General features: G+C 47.1%; 1 protein-coding gene across 1 annotated transcript in view; it reads left to right on the plus strand.

Moving 5' to 3' along the window:
- The window catches only part of LOXL2 (lysyl oxidase like 2), a 110,165-nt gene that overhangs the window by 6,352 nt on the left and 85,456 nt on the right, over positions 1–18,357 (plus strand). The gene's annotated exons all lie outside the window — the stretch shown is intronic.

The following is an 18,357-nucleotide window of genomic DNA, read 5'->3' on the forward strand; positions in this document are numbered from 1 at the left end:
CCTTTTAAAAGTACCTCTTCCAGAAGAATAGTGAATGTAAGTGACATGGCACCAAGCCTAAGTATACAAATGGAAACGCATTCGTTTTCATTTTTATTCTGATAAAATATACAAAACATAAAACTCACCATTGTGACCATTTTTAAGTGTACCTTTCAGCGGTATTGCATACATTCACATTGTTGTACAACCATCACCACCATCTGTTCCAGAATTTTTTTCATCTTCCAAAAATGAAACTCTGTACGCATTAAACACTGACTCCCTCCTTCTCGCATCACCCTGGCAAGTACCATTCTACTTTCTGTCTCTATGGTTTTAATTACCCTTTGTTGTTGTTGTTCGCTAAGTCGTGTCCAACTCTTTGCGACTCCATGGACTGCAGCATGCTAGGCTCCTCTGTCCTTCACTATCTCTTGGAGTTTGTGCAAATTCATGTCCATTGGATTAATTAATTAATTACTCTAAATACCTCATATAAATGGAATCATACACTGTTTGTCTTTTTGTGACTTGCTTATTTCACTTAACACAGCTGTGGTCCCCAACCTTTTTGGCACAAGGGACCAGTTTCATGGAAGACCATTTTTTCCATGGTCCAGTGGAGGGGAGGGATGGTTTTGGGATGACTCAAGCACATTACACTAAGCACATTACATTTATTGGGCAATTAATTTCATTATTATTACCTTGTGATACATAATGAAATCATTCTACAACTCCCCATAATGTGGAATCAGTGGGAGCCCTGAGCTAGTTTTCCTGCAACCGGATGGTCCTGTCTGGGGTGATGGGAGACGGTGGGAGCCACTCCCCAGCAGCGCCTGTGTCACCACTTCAGCTCCACCTCAGATCATCAGACATTAGCTTCTCGTAAAGAGCTGTTAGCCTTGACCCCTCGCATGCTCAGTTCACAGTAGGACGCAGGCTCCTATGAGAATCTAATGGCGTCACTGATCTGACTGCAGGCGGAGCTCAGGTGGTAACGTGAGCAGTGGGCGCGGCTGTAAGTGCAGATGAAGCTTTGCTTGCTCCTCCACGACTCATCTCCAGCTCTGTGGCCCGGAGAGCAGGGGTGAGGGGGTTGGGATGGTGGACCCCTTACTTAACATATTGTCTTCAACTTTCGTCTGTGTTGTAACATGTGCCCGAATTTCCTTGCTTGTTAAGACTGAATGAAATTCCACTGTGTGTATGTGCTACATTGGGTTTATCCAGTCACTTGTCTGCTTGGGTGGCTTCCACTTTTGGTTATTGCGAATATGCTGCTATAGGAGTTTCCCAGGTGTGCTAGTGGTAAAGAACCCGCCTGCCAGTGGAGGAGACCTAAGAGATGTGGGTTCGATCCCTGGGTCAGGAAGATCCCCTGGAGGAAGGCATGGCAACCCGCTCCAGTATTCTTGCCTGAAGAATCCTATGGACAGAGAAGCCTGGTAGGCTATAGTCCATAGGGGCGTCAAAAGTTGGACCCAACTGAAGTGATACATGCATGCATGCTAATACATGCATGCTGCTATGAATGTAGGTGTATAAATACCTGTCCTGGATGAATTTTACAAGATGAACATACCCTTGTAATGACCATCTAGATCAAGAATAGGACATTAGCCAGAGTGTATGGATTTAAAGATAAAGTAGGATATTTCAATACATTTATGCCACATTTTGTCCACCATGAGACTGTTAAGAAGAGATGTTTGAAACACAGTTTATAATCTGAGAGGCAGCAAGATCAGTTGTGAGATTTAAGCAACTTCTTTCCTTTAAATGTCTGCAGAAGATGATACAACATATTTGGGGTTTGCAGTTACAGCTGTATTAGGGCATCACCAGCCAACATCATTCTTCCAGGCTCTCCCTGGGCCACGGGGGTTTGCATTCACCTGGAACACTCCTGGGGCTTCCCTGGTGGCTCAGAGGGTAAAGAGTCTGCCTGCAGTGCAAGAGACCTGGGTTCGATCCCTGGGTGCGAAGCTCCGATAAAGAAGGGAATGGCAACACAGTCCAGTATTCTTCTGGGTCTTCTCTGGTGGCTCAGGCAGTAAAGACTCTGCCTGCAATGTGGCAGTGTGCTGTGGTTAGTTGCTCAGTCCCACTCTTGGCAACCCCATGGGACTGTAGCCCACCAGGCTCCTCTGTCCATGGGATTCTCCTGGCAAGAATACTGGAGTGGGTTGCCAGTTCCTTCTCCAGCAATGTGGCAGACCCAGTTTCAGTTCCTGGGTAGGGATGATCCCCTGGAGAAGGAACTGGCAGCATACTCCAGTACTCTTGCTTGGAGAATCCCATGGACAGAGGAACTTGTGGGCTACAGTCCATGGGATCACAAAGAGTTGGACATGACCAAGAACTGCTTTTTTGTCACCTTCTGTTAGATCATGAGTTTTAAGCCTTGAGTGAAAAAAATTCTCAAGTGAAAAATTCCTGCCTTCCTTCCTCCTTCCATTCCCACCTGGTCCCCTCTTGATTTCTTTCTATATTTCTGGCTGTGCCAGATCTTCTCGCAGTGCACAGGCTTCTCTGGTTGTGGCACTCAAGCTTTGTTGCCCTGAGGACGTGGGATCTTAGTTCCTCGACCAGGGATCAAATCCTCATCCCCTGTTTTGGAAGACAGATTCTTCACCCCTGGACCACCAGGGAAGTCTCTGGTCCCCTCTGTTATTAACTAAAATGATTTATGAGTGACATCCTAGTTGCCAGAGACTCAGCCAGTAAGAGACAAATATGAGTAAGACATGATATTCGACATGTGCATTTAAAAATAAGTCATCAGTCAAGAATGATATGCTGAAGCCTGGCAGCTGACTCCGTGTGCTCACGTGGTGCCGACAGCAGCTTCAGAGCAGAGCCAGAGAAAGTGTGCAGCTTGGGCTTGTTGCATCTCACAAAGGGGGTAAGATTACCTGTCAGGTGACCTGGAATTGCTCTAGCATGCCCGGAACCAAAGTGTGGGAATAATTTGAAGAGCAAGCTTTTGAGTGGCCTTGAATTCAGATGCACTGAATGTCCGAGAGCACTCTGCTAACCTTGAGGTTTAGGGACCATTTTAATGATTTAAAAAGAAAAAACAAAAATTTGGACATCAGTGAACCCCATGAGGTCTCTAATCCTTTCCAGTGGCACTGTTAATATTCTCAAATTGATGTTATCCAGGCTCTCAAAGCCACACCCACCTCCCCACCCCACTATCAACCCCCTATATAATCTGTTACCCCATCATCATGATGTTGCAGCATGATGGTACCCTGTTCGTGCATACTAAGTCGCTTCAGTTGTGTCTGACTCTGCGACCCTGTGGACCATAGCCCGCCAGGCTCCTCTGTCCATGGGATTCTCTTGGCAAGAATGTTGGTGGGTTGCCATGCCTGCCTCTAGGGGACCTTCCCCATCCAGGGATCAAACCCTCATCTCTTAGATCTCCTGCATTGGCAGTGGGGCTCTTTACCACTAGCTCTTCCTGGGAAGCCCCTAGCTTCTTCTTTGCCTGGAGCGTTGCTAGTTTCCCAGCTGGCCTCCTTTCCCTTGCTGTTAACCCATGGGAAGTCATTCTTTATGCAGTAGGCACAGTGATCTTTCTAGAGCAGAGGTGGGTAAACTTTTTCTCTAAGAGTCAGATACCAGATATTTCAGACTTATTTAACAGGTCCATTCGATCTTCGTTGCAACTGGTCAACTTGGCTGTTTTCATGGGAAAGCAGCCATAAACAACAAGGAATGAGAGCATGGCTGTGTTCCAAGATTTTTGTTTCCAAAAACGTCACAGATTTGGCCCACGCGCTGTAGTTGGCTGACTCTGCTTTTAATCACAGATCTACCCTCCCTCACCCTCCTGCTTACATTTTGTTGGTTTCTGATCCCCCAAAGGAAAACTCAGCTTGTTGGTATGACATGCAACTTTCCTCATGGTCCTCTACTTGCTTCTCCAAGCTCACCTCTTCCACATCCCCTCACCCTACCCACTATCCCAGCCGTTCCACTTTTTATCTTGCAATTCTGAGCCCCACATGGCTTTCAGAACCCCATGTGTTATTTCACACCTGTCTGGAATGGTCTCCCTTCCCCACCATCAACCTGTCAAACTCCCTCTTCCCTTCAAAACCTGTCTGGATGTCAGCTGTCAAAGTCTTTGCCCGTTCCTCATCTCCAACTGTAATCACTGTCTTTTCAGTTCTGTTTCTGTGTTTGCTTCTCTAAATACACTGTGAACTCCTTGAAAACAGAACCCACATCAAGATTCATCTTTGAATCCCAGTGTCTAATACAATGCCTGCCAGGTAACAGATGCTTGGTAAATAGATATTACTAAACTGAAGTGTCAATTAAGTAGATTCCTTTTTAGAAAGCTTAATTGAAATATAATCCACATGCTATAAATTTCACCCATTTAAAGTGGTCAAGTCAATGGAGTTTGGCATATTCACAGATACATGCAATCATCACAAAGAGAAAACTGTATGTATTAGCCATCTCCTCTTCCACCCATCCCCTTACACCCACCCCTGAATAGCCACTAATCTATTTTCTATTACCAATTCTGGATATTTCATATAAAGGATTCATATAATATATGGTATTGTCTAGCTTCTTTTAGTTCATATGATGTCTTGAAGCTTCATCCATATAATGGCATGTAGCCATACTTCATTCCTTTTTCTGACCTAATAATAACATTCCACTGTGAGGATACACCCCCATTTTGTTTATCCATTCACTGTTGATGGACATTTGCGTAGTTTCCACCTTTCAGTGATAATGAATAGCACTGTTTTAAATATGTGTGTGCAAATTTCTGTGTTAACATCTGTTTTCAATTCTCTTGGGTATATAAGTAGGAGTGGAATTGCTGGGTCATATGGTAATACTTTGTTAAACTTTCTAAGGAATTCTCAATCTATTTTCCGCAGTGGCTGCACCATTTTATATCCATGCAGCAGTGAGGCTGCCGGTTTCTCCACATCTTCACCAACACCTACTTTTCTCCACTTAAAAAAAAATTATAAATTATAGCCGTCCTAGTGGGTGTGAAGTGGTACTACATTGAGGTTTTTGTTTGCATTTCCCTAATGACTAATGATATTGAGCATCTTTCCATGTGCTTGTTGGTTATTTGTATGTCTCTTCAGGGAAATGCCTAGTCAAGTCCTGGGTCCGTTTTTAAATCAGATTGCTTGTCTTTTTGTTGTTGAATTTTAAGAGTTTTTGTATATCCTGGATACTAGATCTTTCTCAGATACATGATTTACAAATATTTTGTCTTATTTGTAGATTGTCTTTTCACTTTGTTGATATTTCTTTTTCTCAATTCACATCACATTTACTCAGTATTTATTCTGTGCTGGACATGGAGGACCTGGGAATGTATCTACCCTCCAAGGGGTTCACAGTCTTAGGAGGGAAACAGATATGTAAACAATACAATAAATAATCAATTAGTACACCCTTTTTTCTGGCCTTCCCAGGGGTCACTAGTGGTAAAGAACCTGCCTGCCAATACAGGGGACATAAAAGATGCGGGTTTGATCCCTGGGTCGGGAAGATCCCCTGGAGGAGGGCACAGCAAACCAATACAGTATTCTTGTCTGGAGAATCCCGGACAGAGGACAGAGGAGACTAGAGGGCTATGGTCCATAGGGTTGCAAAGAAATGTGACTCAGAACACATGCACACCCTTTTTTCTACCCCCACTGCTGCTGCTCTGGTTCATGAAGCATCACGATAGTGTGTTTTTTAAAAAATATTCATGTATTTATTTACGGCTGTGCTGGGTCTTAGTTGTGGCATACAGACTCCTCGGTGCTGCATGTGGGTTTTCTCTAGTTGTGCCGAGTGTGGTTCCTCTCTAGTAGTGCACAGGCTTCTCATTGCAGCGGCTTCTCCTGGTGCAGAGCAGAGGGTGCGAGGGCTTCGGTAGTTGCGACGCAGGGGCTTAGTTGCCCCACGGCCTATGGGAGCTCAGTCCCCGGACCAGGGATTGGCAGGTAAATTCTTAACTGGACCACCAGGAAAGTCCCCTTGATAGTGTCTTTTGATGCACCAACACTAGTAACTGATCAGTTCTAAAAGTAGCTGAGAAAGTCAGCCTCGTGCAGTAAGAGCAAGAACTTGTAGCTCTCTGTGTAAGCACTCTGGGGATGTCAGTTTCTTGACACAGTGCCAGCTGGCGCTGTGAGCTGGGTCTGGCCAGTTTTGGTGAGGTGGCAGTTGGTACCTGCTGCTATTACTCACTGGGCTTTTGGAAGGGAGCCAGTGTTTCTATGGACAGGAGGATCCCAGATTATGGGCTCTTCACAAACTGAGGACAGCACTCCTGCGCCCTCCCCTGAGCCACCAGACATTTCAAGCAGGCCAAAGATGTGGCCCTGGCCTCTATGCCAGCTGCTTCTTCCTCCCCTGGGGCCTGGGTTCTGTTTCTCATCTAAGGGACTCAGGCGTGACGAAGTGACTCTTGGATCAGGTTGCATTGCTTGGAAGGGAGCTTGGCCTGGAAGCTTCTGGAGACACAGAAGGTGTCTAAAGCCACAGTTGAGTCCTGCTGTGACTGTCACTCCCTGAAGCATGTGTGTGAGGCACGCGTGTGAAGCTACTTAGCTTCACTTGTATCTGACTCTGTGCGACCCCGTGGACTGTAGCCTGCCAGGCTTCTCTGTCCATGGGCTTCTCCAGGCAAGAATACTGGAGTGGGTGGCCTTGTCCTCCTCCAGGGGATCTTCCCCACCCAGGGATCGAACCTGCATCTCTTATGTCTCCTGCATTGGCAGGCGGGTTCTTTACCACTAGCGCCATCTGGGAAGCCCCCCAAGGCATGGGCTAAATAGAGAAGGCTTGGGGAGTATGTCACTTAAGACCTGAGCTCCTTGGCTGTTTTTTAAAAATTATTTATTTTTGACTGCACTGAGGCTTTGTTGCCGTGTGAGGGCCTTCTCTAGTTGTGGCAAGTGGGGGCTGCTCCAGTTCTGGTGTGCGGGCTTCTCCTTGCGGTGGCTTCTTTCGTTGCGGAGCTCGGCTCTAGGGCACTAGGGTCCAGTACTTGTGTCTCATGGCCTTACTAGCCCTGCAGCATGCGGAATCTTCCCGGAGCAGGGGTCGAACTCGAATCCCCTGCATTAGCAGGTAGATTCTTCACCACTAGACCACCAGAGAAGTCCCTACTTAGCCATTTTGGGAGTCCATCTCTTAGAAAATCTAGTTTGAGGACTTCCCTGGTGGTCCAGTGGTTAGAACTCTGTGCTTCCACTGCTGGGGGCCTGGGTTCCATCCTTGGTTGGGGATCGAAGATCCCACAAGCTGTTCGGTGTGGCCCAAAAAAAAAAAGTAGATTTAAAGGAAAGCTGGTTTGTACACTCCCTCCATGCCAGGACTCCCCCTACTCACCTACCCCCCCTGCCCCAGTGAGCCCCTCTCTACCATAGTGTCTGTGCTCAGACCAGTTCTCCAGAGATTTGCATGCAGTCGCCCCATCCCCCACTACACTTCCTCCCCTGGAAACAAGACTTATTTGCGGTGATTGGATTACTTGCCAAATTTGCACCCTATCCTGGCCTGACATCTGTTCTCCTCTCTTCCCTACCTTTTATGGATCTTAATACCTCCTTCAAAGTGGCACGGAAATTCAGACCACTTTGGCTACTTGACTGTTAGCTCTGAGAAAGGGTGTCTGAGAGTGTGTCTGTGTTGGAAGTCGGGAGGAGGTGGGAAGGTGGTTAAAAACCTGTTACCCAAGTGCTGTGTTAAGAGTGTTCAGAGGGTGGGAATTCCCTGGTCTGGGTTCGATCCTTAGTTGGGGACCTAAGGGCCTGCAAGCCCAAGCCTCATGGTGTGACCAAAAAAAGAAATAGGAAAAAGAGTGGTCGATGGGTGAAGTGACATCCTTCCTAGAATTTTTCCAGGTTGTCGCTGATTTTGTAACTGTAATAGTCACCGCTCATTGAGCACTGGCTCTGAGCCTATCACTGACTGTCCTGGGCACTTGGTACTTCTTATGGAACCCACTAACACCCTGAGACCCTTCTGTATTTGCAGAAGCCAGATGTGAGTCTGGGTCACTCTCAGGTGCCAGCACCATGCTCTTTGCATCACTATATGTTATACAGTGGGCTTCCCAGGTGGTGCTAGTGGTAAAGAGCCCACTTGCCAATGTAGGAAACACCAGAGATGTGGGTTTGATCCCTGGGTTGGGAAGATCCCCTGGAGTAAGAACTGGCAACCCACTCCAGTATTCTTGCCTGAAGAATCCCATGGACAGGTGAGCCAGGCAGGCTATAGTCCATGGGGTCACAAAGAGTCAGACATGACTGAACACACATGCCAAAGAACATATATGTATTATCCTGTAGTCAAATGGCAACCCACTCCAGTATTCTTGCCTAGAGAATCCTGTGGACAGAGGAGCCTGGCCGCTGCTGCCCATAGGGTCGCACAGAGTCGGACACGACTAAAGCGACGTAGCAGCAGCAGCAGCAGAACCATATCTCCGTATTTTTAGGGGCTGTTTGGGGTGGCTAACTTGAACTTGATGGTCATCCCTGCCTCACCCCGCTTCCTCTCCAAGCAGCAGCATTGATTTTGGATCTCCTCTCCCCCTTCATAGGGGGAGGGAAACAGTGGAAACAGTGACAGACTTTATTTTCTTGGGCTCAAAAATCACTGCAGATGGTGACTGCAGCCATGAAATTAAAAGATGCTTGCACCTCCTAAGTAAAGCTATGATAAACCTAGACAGCATATTGAAAAGCAGAGACATTACTTTGCCAACAAAGTTCCATATAGTCAAAGCTATGGTTTTTCTAGTAGTCATGTACGGATGTGAGAGCTGGACCATAAAGAAGGCTGAGTGCCGAAGAATTGATGCTTTTGAACTGTGGTGTTGGAGAAGACTCTTGAGAGTCCCTTGGACTGCAAGGAGATCAAACCAGTCAATATTAAAGGAAATAAGTCCTGAATATTCATTGGAAGGACTGATACTGAAGCTGAAACCCTGATAACTTTGGTCACCTGATGCAAAGAACCAACTCATTAGAAGAGACACTGATGATGGGACAGACTGAAGGCAGGAGGAGAAGGGGATGACAGAGGACAAGTGTTTGAATGGCATCACCAACCCAATGGACAAGTTTGAGCAAACTCCAGGAGATGGTAAAAGACAAGGAAGCCTGGCGTGCTGCAGTCCATGGGGTCGCAGAGTCAGACACGACTGAGCAACTGAACAACAGCCACTGCCCCTTCTTTATGGGCTACAATCTGTAGAGATAAGGTGTGTCTCTTAGGGCTTCCCTGGTGTCCAGTGGTTAAGGATCTGCCTGCCAATGCAGGGGACATGGGTTCAGTCCCTGGTCCAGGAAGATCCCACATACCTCAGGGCACCTAAGCCTATATGCCAGAACTGCCAAACTGGTACTCTGGAGCCTGTGCTCTGCAATGAGAGAAGCCACTGCAAGGAAAAGCCCACTGGCTACAGCTAAAGAAAGCCAGCCACGAAGACCCAGCACAGCCAAAAATAAATAAATTAATTAAAAGATGTGTCTCTTACAGACACTGTATATTTGGCTTTCCTTTTCTGATTCCATCCAACAGTCTCCAGTGGTTCATTTTAAAGTGTTTGAAATTGTACGTTCATCCCCCCCAGGAAACAGCCTGGTCAGAATGAGATTCCACCCAGGGCTGGAGATGGACTGTGGGGCACCCCGATCGGTCACAACAAATTGTGCCAGACAAAGGCCTCTTTCTGAAAGCGGACAGAAGTTCAGCTCTGGGTGCCTACCTTCTGGCCATTTCACTGGGCCCTGAACATTCCCACCCTGTGGCCAGAAATAGACAGGACGGAGGTGGATTCTTTGGCCAGGGGCCAGATGGACCAGCCCTGGCCAAGCCTGGTGTCAGAGTCTGCATTCTTGTCTGAGGTGGTTCAGAAGGGCCCCCTTGTCCCCGCCCGCTTCCCTCACTCTCTGATCGCCCTCTGTCCACCCAAGTCAGCCCTCCTCCACAGAGGAATGTGTTCCGTGTGGGGCCAGGAGCGGCAGGCGACCACAGCTCTGGTAGCCTCTCCAGTGCGCTCTGGGCCATGAAAGAGGACCATTCATCACTTCTGCTGCTAGATCAGGGATCCGGGTGGCAGGGGGAGGGTCTGATGGAGGAGACGGCCCTCACCCCACCTCTGACCCCAGATCTGAGTGCCGACATCTGGCAGAGACATCAAGCAGAGAATTATGTCTGGGTGAAAAAAACCAGCTGAGCTCCTTGCTCTATTGTTCAAAGACACTAAGCAAGTGGCCTTTGCATCAAGGGCCACTGCTGCCGGCTGGGAAGCCCCATGCTTGCTGATGCAGTGCTTCCCAATGGGGACAGCGGGCCCATTACTGGGGGCCCCGGAACACAAGATGCAGAGCAAGTGCTGGGAGCAAGGAGTCATTTACCTACCATGGCCCTCAGAGAAGGTGAGGCCAATCACGCAAAACTGGAACCCAAGGGAGGCCTATTGTAGAAGGTTCTGGCCCGGGATGGTCATGTTGGTAGGTAGAAGGAGTTAAGAAGATCAGTTTGTTAAGAACAGTCATTTTTTTTGCTAAATGCACTATCCACAAGTAGTGTATAATGATATTTTCTTGTTTGGCCACACTGTGCAGTGTGGGATCTTAGTTCCCTGACCAGGGATGGAACCCACGCCCCCTGCAGGGGAACCTTGGAGTCTTAGCCACTGGACAGTCAGGGAAATCCCACAAATGGTGTAGAATTTTTACAGTGTGTTTCCCCTCCTTATCTATGCACATCTTTGTTTTGTTGTTTAGTCACTAAATCTGCAACCCCATGGACTGTAGTCCACCAGGCTCCTCTGTCCATGGGACTCTCTAGTCAAGACTGCTGGAGTGGGTTGCCACTTCCTACTCCAGGGAATCTTGCTAACCCGGGGATCAAACTCACATCTCCTTCATTGGCAGGTGGATTCTTGGTTATATTGGGTATATTGGGTATCTTTTGACACTCAGGTGTCAGTGGTAAGAGGCTGAGGTCTGTTGTATTATTTAAGACTGCATTGGGGAAGTTCAAAGCCACTCAGCTTTTCAGACAATACTGTTGCTGCAGCAAGTTCTACGATATAGAATGCCTTTTCTCAGGTAGATGATGATGTCGTCATTCAGACAGGTTTGCTTCTAGGAGAAGAAAAACAAAATATTTGAGTAATCCCAAGGAAATCTTGAGAATCAGAGGTTTTTTTCTGTTTTGTTTTGTTTGTTTGTTTTTGGAGTATGCCTTTGATGTTCCTTCCTAAGTGGAAAATTTCAGCTATCAAAAGAACAGCCGAAGAAAAGCACCCTGGAAATTCCAGTTTTACATCTTCTTTCCCTCTTGAAGCCCCTTTGGGTCCAAATTAAGTAAAGGATTTTCCAATAGTCATCCATTATCAGTACAGTGCCATGCCTGGAATCATAGAAATCAGTGTTTCTAGACTCGCGGTTGCCAATGGAGGGGCATATGGAGGAGTGATGGAGTGGGAGTTTGAGGTCAGCTGATACAAACAATCACATGTAGAATGAATAAACAGGACAGGCCTACTGTACAGCACAGGGAACTATGCTCAATATCTGGGATAAACCATAATGGAAAAGAATATTTAAAAGAATGTGTGTATAACTGAGTCACTTTTCTGCACAGCAGAAGTTAACACAACATTGTAAATTCACTAAGCTTCAAGAAAATATAAACATCAGCATTTCTAGAATGTACTGGAAAGTTCCAGGGGTGGTATATGTTTTGGAGCTCCAACAAATGATGTGAATCAATTGAAGGAGCACTGTTCACAATGAACTGATAAATCTCAGCAAGATTCAGGCTTAGAACTTTTTTCTCTCCCTCTGACCACATCCTGAGCCCTAACTCCCAGCAAGACCAGGAAGCATTGGTTGACTTCAGACCTGTTTGACTTATTTGTCTTATTTGTAGGCATTGAAGACTCCTTGGAGCCCGCCCTTCCCATGGAATTAGGCACAAGGTAGCACCTACATAGTTTACACAGCACGTGTGAACAAACCTTTTGTTTTGGTACCTAAGCTGTTCTCTAATATTGTGTATTCTTTGGAAAAATGTCTGTCTCTAGTTTTCAAGTAAGTTCTTGCAAGAGCTGAATCCAAGAGGATCTACCTAAGCTCATCTTTGAGGGTTCTCAAATATTAATAACATTTGGGGAAATCTGAAGCACAAAATTAAATACAACCACCTACATTATACAGTTTGGTGGTGGTGGTTTAGTCCCCAAGTCATGTCTGACTTTTTGTGACTGCATGAACTGTAGCCCGCCAGGCTCCTCTGTCCATGGGATTCTCCAGGCAAGAATACTGGAGTGGGTTGCCGTGTCCTTATCCAGGGGATCTTCCCAACCCAGGGATCAAACCCAGGTCTCCTGCATTGCAAGTGGTCTCCCGAATTGCAGGCAGTCTCTTGCATTGCAGGTTAATTCTTTACTGACTGAGCCATCAGGGAAAGCCACTTAGCATCAACCAAAATGGTAGTTGGTGCTTGAACAACTTGAGTCAACTCTAGCAGGAAGGGATCTTCCCTAGTGGTCCAGTGGTTAAGAATCCACCTTGCAATGCAGGGGACCTGAGATCCAGGTTCAATCCCTGTTTGGGAAACTAAGATCCCATTTGCCTTGGAGCAACTAAACCCACACACTCTGGAGCCTGTGCACCACAACTAGGGAGTCCATGCGCCACAACAAAGATCCCTGATGATGCAACGAAGACCTGATGCAGCCAAATAAATGCAAAAAAAAAAGAAAGAAAAGAAATGGTTAAAAAAATCTATCAGGCAACACCTGTTTGAACCCAAATATTTTACCTGATTTTGGGGGACCACCTACCATGGGTCAGGAACTTAAGAAACATGATCTTTGTCTTTTGTGAGAGTCCTGAAATGACGATGTTGCTTGTTTTTTCCTTCAAAAAGTTGCTTTTAAGTACATATTGTTCCTGTGGCTTCCCAGGAGGCATAGTGGTAAAGAATCTACCTGCCAATACAAGTGATGTAAGAGATGTGGGTTCCATCCCTAGTTTAAGAAGATCCCCTGCAGTAGGAAATGGCAACTCACTCCAGTATTCTTGCCTGGAGAATCCCATGGACAGAAAAGCCCGGTGGGCTACCGTCCATGGGGTTGCATAGAGTCGGACAGAACTGAGTGACTGAGCACACACATGCATATCATTTCCATTTTATAGATGAAATTCTGAGACTTGGAAAACCTGAGTGTGCCTGAGGTCTCAGAGCTAACGTGATAGAAGTGGGATTTGAACCCAGCTCTGTGTGACTCTAAACCACTGGGCTGTGATGCTTAGTGGCGATAGGGAAGTGGTGTTCTGTGCAGCCCATTCCCCACAGAGGATGAATGTGCAGGCTGCCTGAAGAGGTGGCTGCATGTAGGGGGTACTCTAGGCTCTTGGGGAAGGTGAGCTGATTCTGGCTGATGTTTATCAGGAATGTCTGGGATTTAAGTCCTGGGTCTGTCAAGGAATTCTTCCCCCATCTCTCCCAGACACCCCCTGGGGGCTACAGGGCTTCTTGTCTGCAATGCTTAAAGTACCAACTATGTGAACTTGTATCCTTAAATGGATTGAATTGAATGGAAGAATGTCCTCAACTGCTTAGCCAACAACCCAGGGAGAGATAACTTACTACTTTCTGATAAGGCACGGTCACAGTTGATTTCTGGCTGGCTCTTATTCATGTTAGCCACATACTGAGGTCCTTGGACACCTTGCCTTTGTTTAAAGTTTTAATTTATTTTTATTTGTGGTTGTCCTGTGTCTTCGTTGCCTCGCAAAGGCCGTGTCTAATTGCGGTGAGTGGGCTCCCTGTGGTGCACAGGCTCCTCTTGTTACAGCACCCACAGTGTGGCTCGTGGGCTCGGCACACTGGCTCAGCAGTTGTGGTGCTGGGGCTTAGTTGCCCTGCGGCATGTGAAATTTTCCAGGACCATGTCCCCTGCATTGGCAGGTGGATTCTTATTCACTGGACCACTGGGGAATCCCGGGCATCTTGCCCTGACCCCCTGACGATGACCTTCTCCTGAGCCAAACTGTGTGACGAATTAAGTCCGTCTGCTGCAGTAGTTCCTGGACTTCACTCAGATGAGGTTTTCACAGAAGACTCTGCAAAGTGGATCTTCCTTTTGTGAAATTTTCCTCTGCATACCTGGAGAGGGTTGGTGAAACCTGGGCCTTGTTTGGTACGTGTGAACCAGCTACAGGAATGTTCCGCTGACCCAGTTGGCTTGCATTCAGGGTAGAGGATATTCCTAGTTTCCGTGATGGATGCTGATGTAACCTCACTGGCATAGACTCTTGGGTGGTTGATGACCTTGGAGGTGTTCATAGGTGAAGCTGAGAATAGACCTTTCTATTGTCTAAAAGCTCTCTGAACTGTGGTATAAGATATGTCTCCACGCAGCTTTTTGATTTCTTTAGTGAAATCAAAATTTCTGACTGAGGACTGATAGAACAGGTGTGAAGAGGAGAAGTGTGACTTCCATCAGTCCAAATGTCTGCAAATGTCCAAAAGGACCAGAACCTCCCCCCCCAAAAGGTCAAGCACTTTTGCCTCTCAACACTGTCTCAGACACTGTCCTGCTAAAAGATGGAGCCTCTTGAATTGCTCTGAAAGCCTTCCTTCTGCCCTGCTGTGGCCAGTGTCTATTTGGAAATGGTCTCAGGGGACCGTGAAGCAAGCTGGGGCTGCCTGGTACCCTTGCAGGAGGAGGAAACGCCCAGACCCTGTAGGCTCTGAGCACAGCTGTGGGTGTTGTTGGAGGGGAGCAGAGAGGGCAGAAGCTGCTGGATCAGGTTTCTCAGAGGAAGTGGGACTTGAGCAGTTCCTGCTCCCTGAGGGTCGGCTCGTTCGCCCCTCCGAGCAGCAGCAGCAGCGCTCACTGCCTCCTGCCTTCACGGGCCCTTAGGGCCTCAGTGTCCAGCACAGGTTTAGGGGCTCATCCTCTTGGGGGCAAACCGGTGTGTGTCTCAAGATGGTTCATTTTCCTGGAAATCATCTGTGTTGGGCTGGGGTGAGATCATGCCTCACTCTGCCTCTTCTATCCAACCTTGTAACCCATGACTCTTGTCTAGACACAAGCCTTGACTATATGCTGGGGTAAGATGTTATGAGCCCAGGGGATCTTCACTTCCCATAAATGACCCCAGTGTCTGTTTACCCCCTTTCCCACACAAAATAAATTTCAGAGGCACCCGCGTCAGCAGATTTGAAGGGCATGGGGAAGGTCCACCTACTCATGAATAACCCTATTGCCCTTATTTCCAACATTACACAATATGTAAAATTTAGCTATTAAAATTCATAGGGACTTCCCCAGCAGTCCAGTGGTTAAGTGGTTCCAGTGTTGTGGGTAGGGGTTCAATCCCTGGTCAGGGAACTAAAATCCATATGCCACATACTGGGGCCAAAAACAAACAACCCCCCACCTCCCAAAAAACCCCAAAAAACACAGAGAAAATCCATAAAATTCCTATTTAGGAGTTCCTTATTAAAACATAAAAGATCCCTGTTCATAGAAAAATCACTAATTCATTCCTTAATGTGTTAAATGTCTTAATTCAATAAATTCATAAGGAATGGACTTATCAATTTGCTTTCCTATGCAGTTAGGTCAGAAGGAAAAGGCAGTTTTGATAAGGCATGATGATTTAAATAGAAATTTATATTTATTCATTCAATTACTTTTGGGTGCCTACTGAGTACAAGGCTCGGGGGTTCAGAGGTGGCAGGCAGGAAGGAAGAAACTGCATGTAAATGAAGCTATGCTCTGTGCTAGTCATTTCCACTTGTTATCTCGTTTAATCATCACACACACACCTGAAAGGAAGGCTGTTTCCGTGATCAAAAGATGAAATCAAGGCTCCAAAAGTACCCCTAAATCTGTAGACCCTGGAAGTGGTAAAGTCAGGATTCAGACCCTTATGTTCTGATTCCAAGATGCCCAACATCCTCTCTCCAGGGAACCAATGGTGCCAACAAATACCAGTAGGAAGGGTTGCCAAGAGGTAAGAGGACCCTTACAATGGAAGATGAGGGAGTCAAGGGCCCCCTCCATTCACTTCACTTTAAAAAAAATATTTATTTATTCAGCTGCTGTTGGGTCTTAGCAGCAGTTCAGGGGATCTTTGCTGGGGCACCTAGCCTTCTGTCTCACTGTGGGCCAGAGGCTCAGTAGTAGAGGTGGGTGGGCTTAGCTGCCGCCATGGCATGTAGGATATTAGTTCCCAGACCAGGGATGGAACCCACCCTCCTCCCATGAATTGGAAGGTGGATTCTTAACCACTGGACCATGAAGGATGTCTCCACTTCACGTTCAATAGCCCTTTAACCTGTGATCAAGAATTATACCTGATTTTAAAAGCATCATGAGAATGGGTCTACTTTGAGCTATCCGTACGCTGTTATTGTCCAGTCGATTTTTAATAAGCACCCAACAGATGCCAGGCACCATGGTGGGCCCCCACCCATCACCAAGAGCACTCCCTCCGCATGAGCGATCTGAGCAGAGAGGGGGACATCCGCGCTCAGGGCTCCCGCACAGCCCGGCCAACCGCACGCTGACCAGTGCTGGTTCGCCGGCCGAGCCCCCGGCACTGCTGCAGCAGGGCCGGAAGCTAAGCCTACAGAGTCAGGCTGCGGTCCCCACTCGGGACCCTGGTCACCCGAAACGCCCCCATGGGCTCACGTGTGCCAGTCACCCTGGACCACGTGCTGTCACCTCCTGGACTCGAGAACTCCCCGGCCCCAGGGGCCCCAGGCGCTAGGAGGGGAGGGGCCCCGGGGCGCAGAGCGCAGCGGCTGGAGAAGGAAGGGCTACCAGGCCGGGCCACTTGTCTGCTCCGAGGCTCCGGTTCCCGTCCCGCACCTGAGGACGCCCGGTGGGACCCGGTTCTAAACTGGGTCATTGGGCTGCCAACAACCTTGTCACTGGATTCACACTGCAGCCGGGACCACAAGCAGGCGGGCCACCCTCACCCCCAGTAGCTGGGGACTCCCCCAAGAAGGGGCTGAACCCCAGTTCAAGTGCAGAATGGAAAGTGGCACCTGGGAGCAACAGGTAAGGCCTCTGGTCTGCGGGGGTGGCAGAATGGAGCCCACCACAGGGCAGAGGGAGGCTGTGGGCGTAGCCTTGGGGCATTTTGCTCTCCATCCTCCCAAGCTCTTCTTGGGACTTTGGCTGATTTTTCCTCCTGTGGGTTGGATGGATGCCAACGTGAAAAATGAATTTTGCAAAGCAGTAAGGGAAAGACATACAACAGAAAAGGGGATTTAAAAAAGACATGTAGAGATAATTTCCAGGGAAAAAAAAGAAATACAAGTGGTCAATAGAACCTGAAGAAAAAAAGGTCAGGCTCTCTAGTAAAAGAAATGCTGGTTAAAACAGAATACCTTTTTCCTCCCTGCTTATCAGATGGAGAAAGTTTTGAAAGCATGGTCATAGCTAGAATTTTGAGATTGTGGGGAAACCTACCTACTGCAGGCTGAGTGTACCCTAGCAGTCTTTCTGGAGGCAGTTAATATTGTTTTGTAGAAGAGTTCCCTTTTTACCAGCACTTTGACCCAGCAATTTTGCTTTTAGGAATTTATCCCAAGATTGTGGGAAGTTTTGGCTACAAGGATATTGATTTCAATGATGTGAATAGCGGTAAAAAATTAACTGGGAAGATTATTCAATCTTATGGCACATCCATAATACTGAATGTAAAAGGCATTGTAAATCTTGTAAAAGTCAGTGAGGCATAATGTTTGCAATAGACTGGTAAATGTGAAAAGCAGTTTACAAAGCAGTATGTAGAAAAATCTTCCAAGTTTTAGAGGGAAATATATCTGCAGATGGAGAAGGAAATGGCAACCCACTCCAGTATTCTTGCCTGGGAAATCCCATGGACAGAGGAGCCTGGGGGCTACAGTCCATGAAGTTGCAAAGAGTCAGACACAACTCAGCAACTGTGTGAGCACACACAGCACATAGATGTAGAGAAAAAAGGCTGGAAGGGGTGGACACGACCGTGTTGACAATCATTCTTTCCAGTGGGGTATTATTGCAAATTCTTTTCCACTTTTTACTTGTTTGCCTTCTCCAGATTTTTATTACCAGCTTGTATAACTTTCGCAATAAGGAAGTAAAAAAAAGAAAGAAAAAAAAATTAAAGTTATTTTTAAAAGAAAAGAGAAGCATCTGCGTCTAATTTTTCACAATCCCCCAGAGTAGGGAGTAGGAGAAGGCCCAAAAAAAAGAAGCAACAAATTCAGGAGCACTTTTCAAGGAAAGATTTAGGAGTTGAACCCTGGCCATTCCCACAGATTGGAGACTCCATGAAGATG

Source organism: Cervus elaphus, chromosome 16 (genome assembly GCF_910594005.1).
Source record: "Cervus elaphus chromosome 16, mCerEla1.1, whole genome shotgun sequence".
NCBI classification, from domain to species: Eukaryota; Metazoa; Chordata; class Mammalia; order Artiodactyla; family Cervidae; genus Cervus; species Cervus elaphus.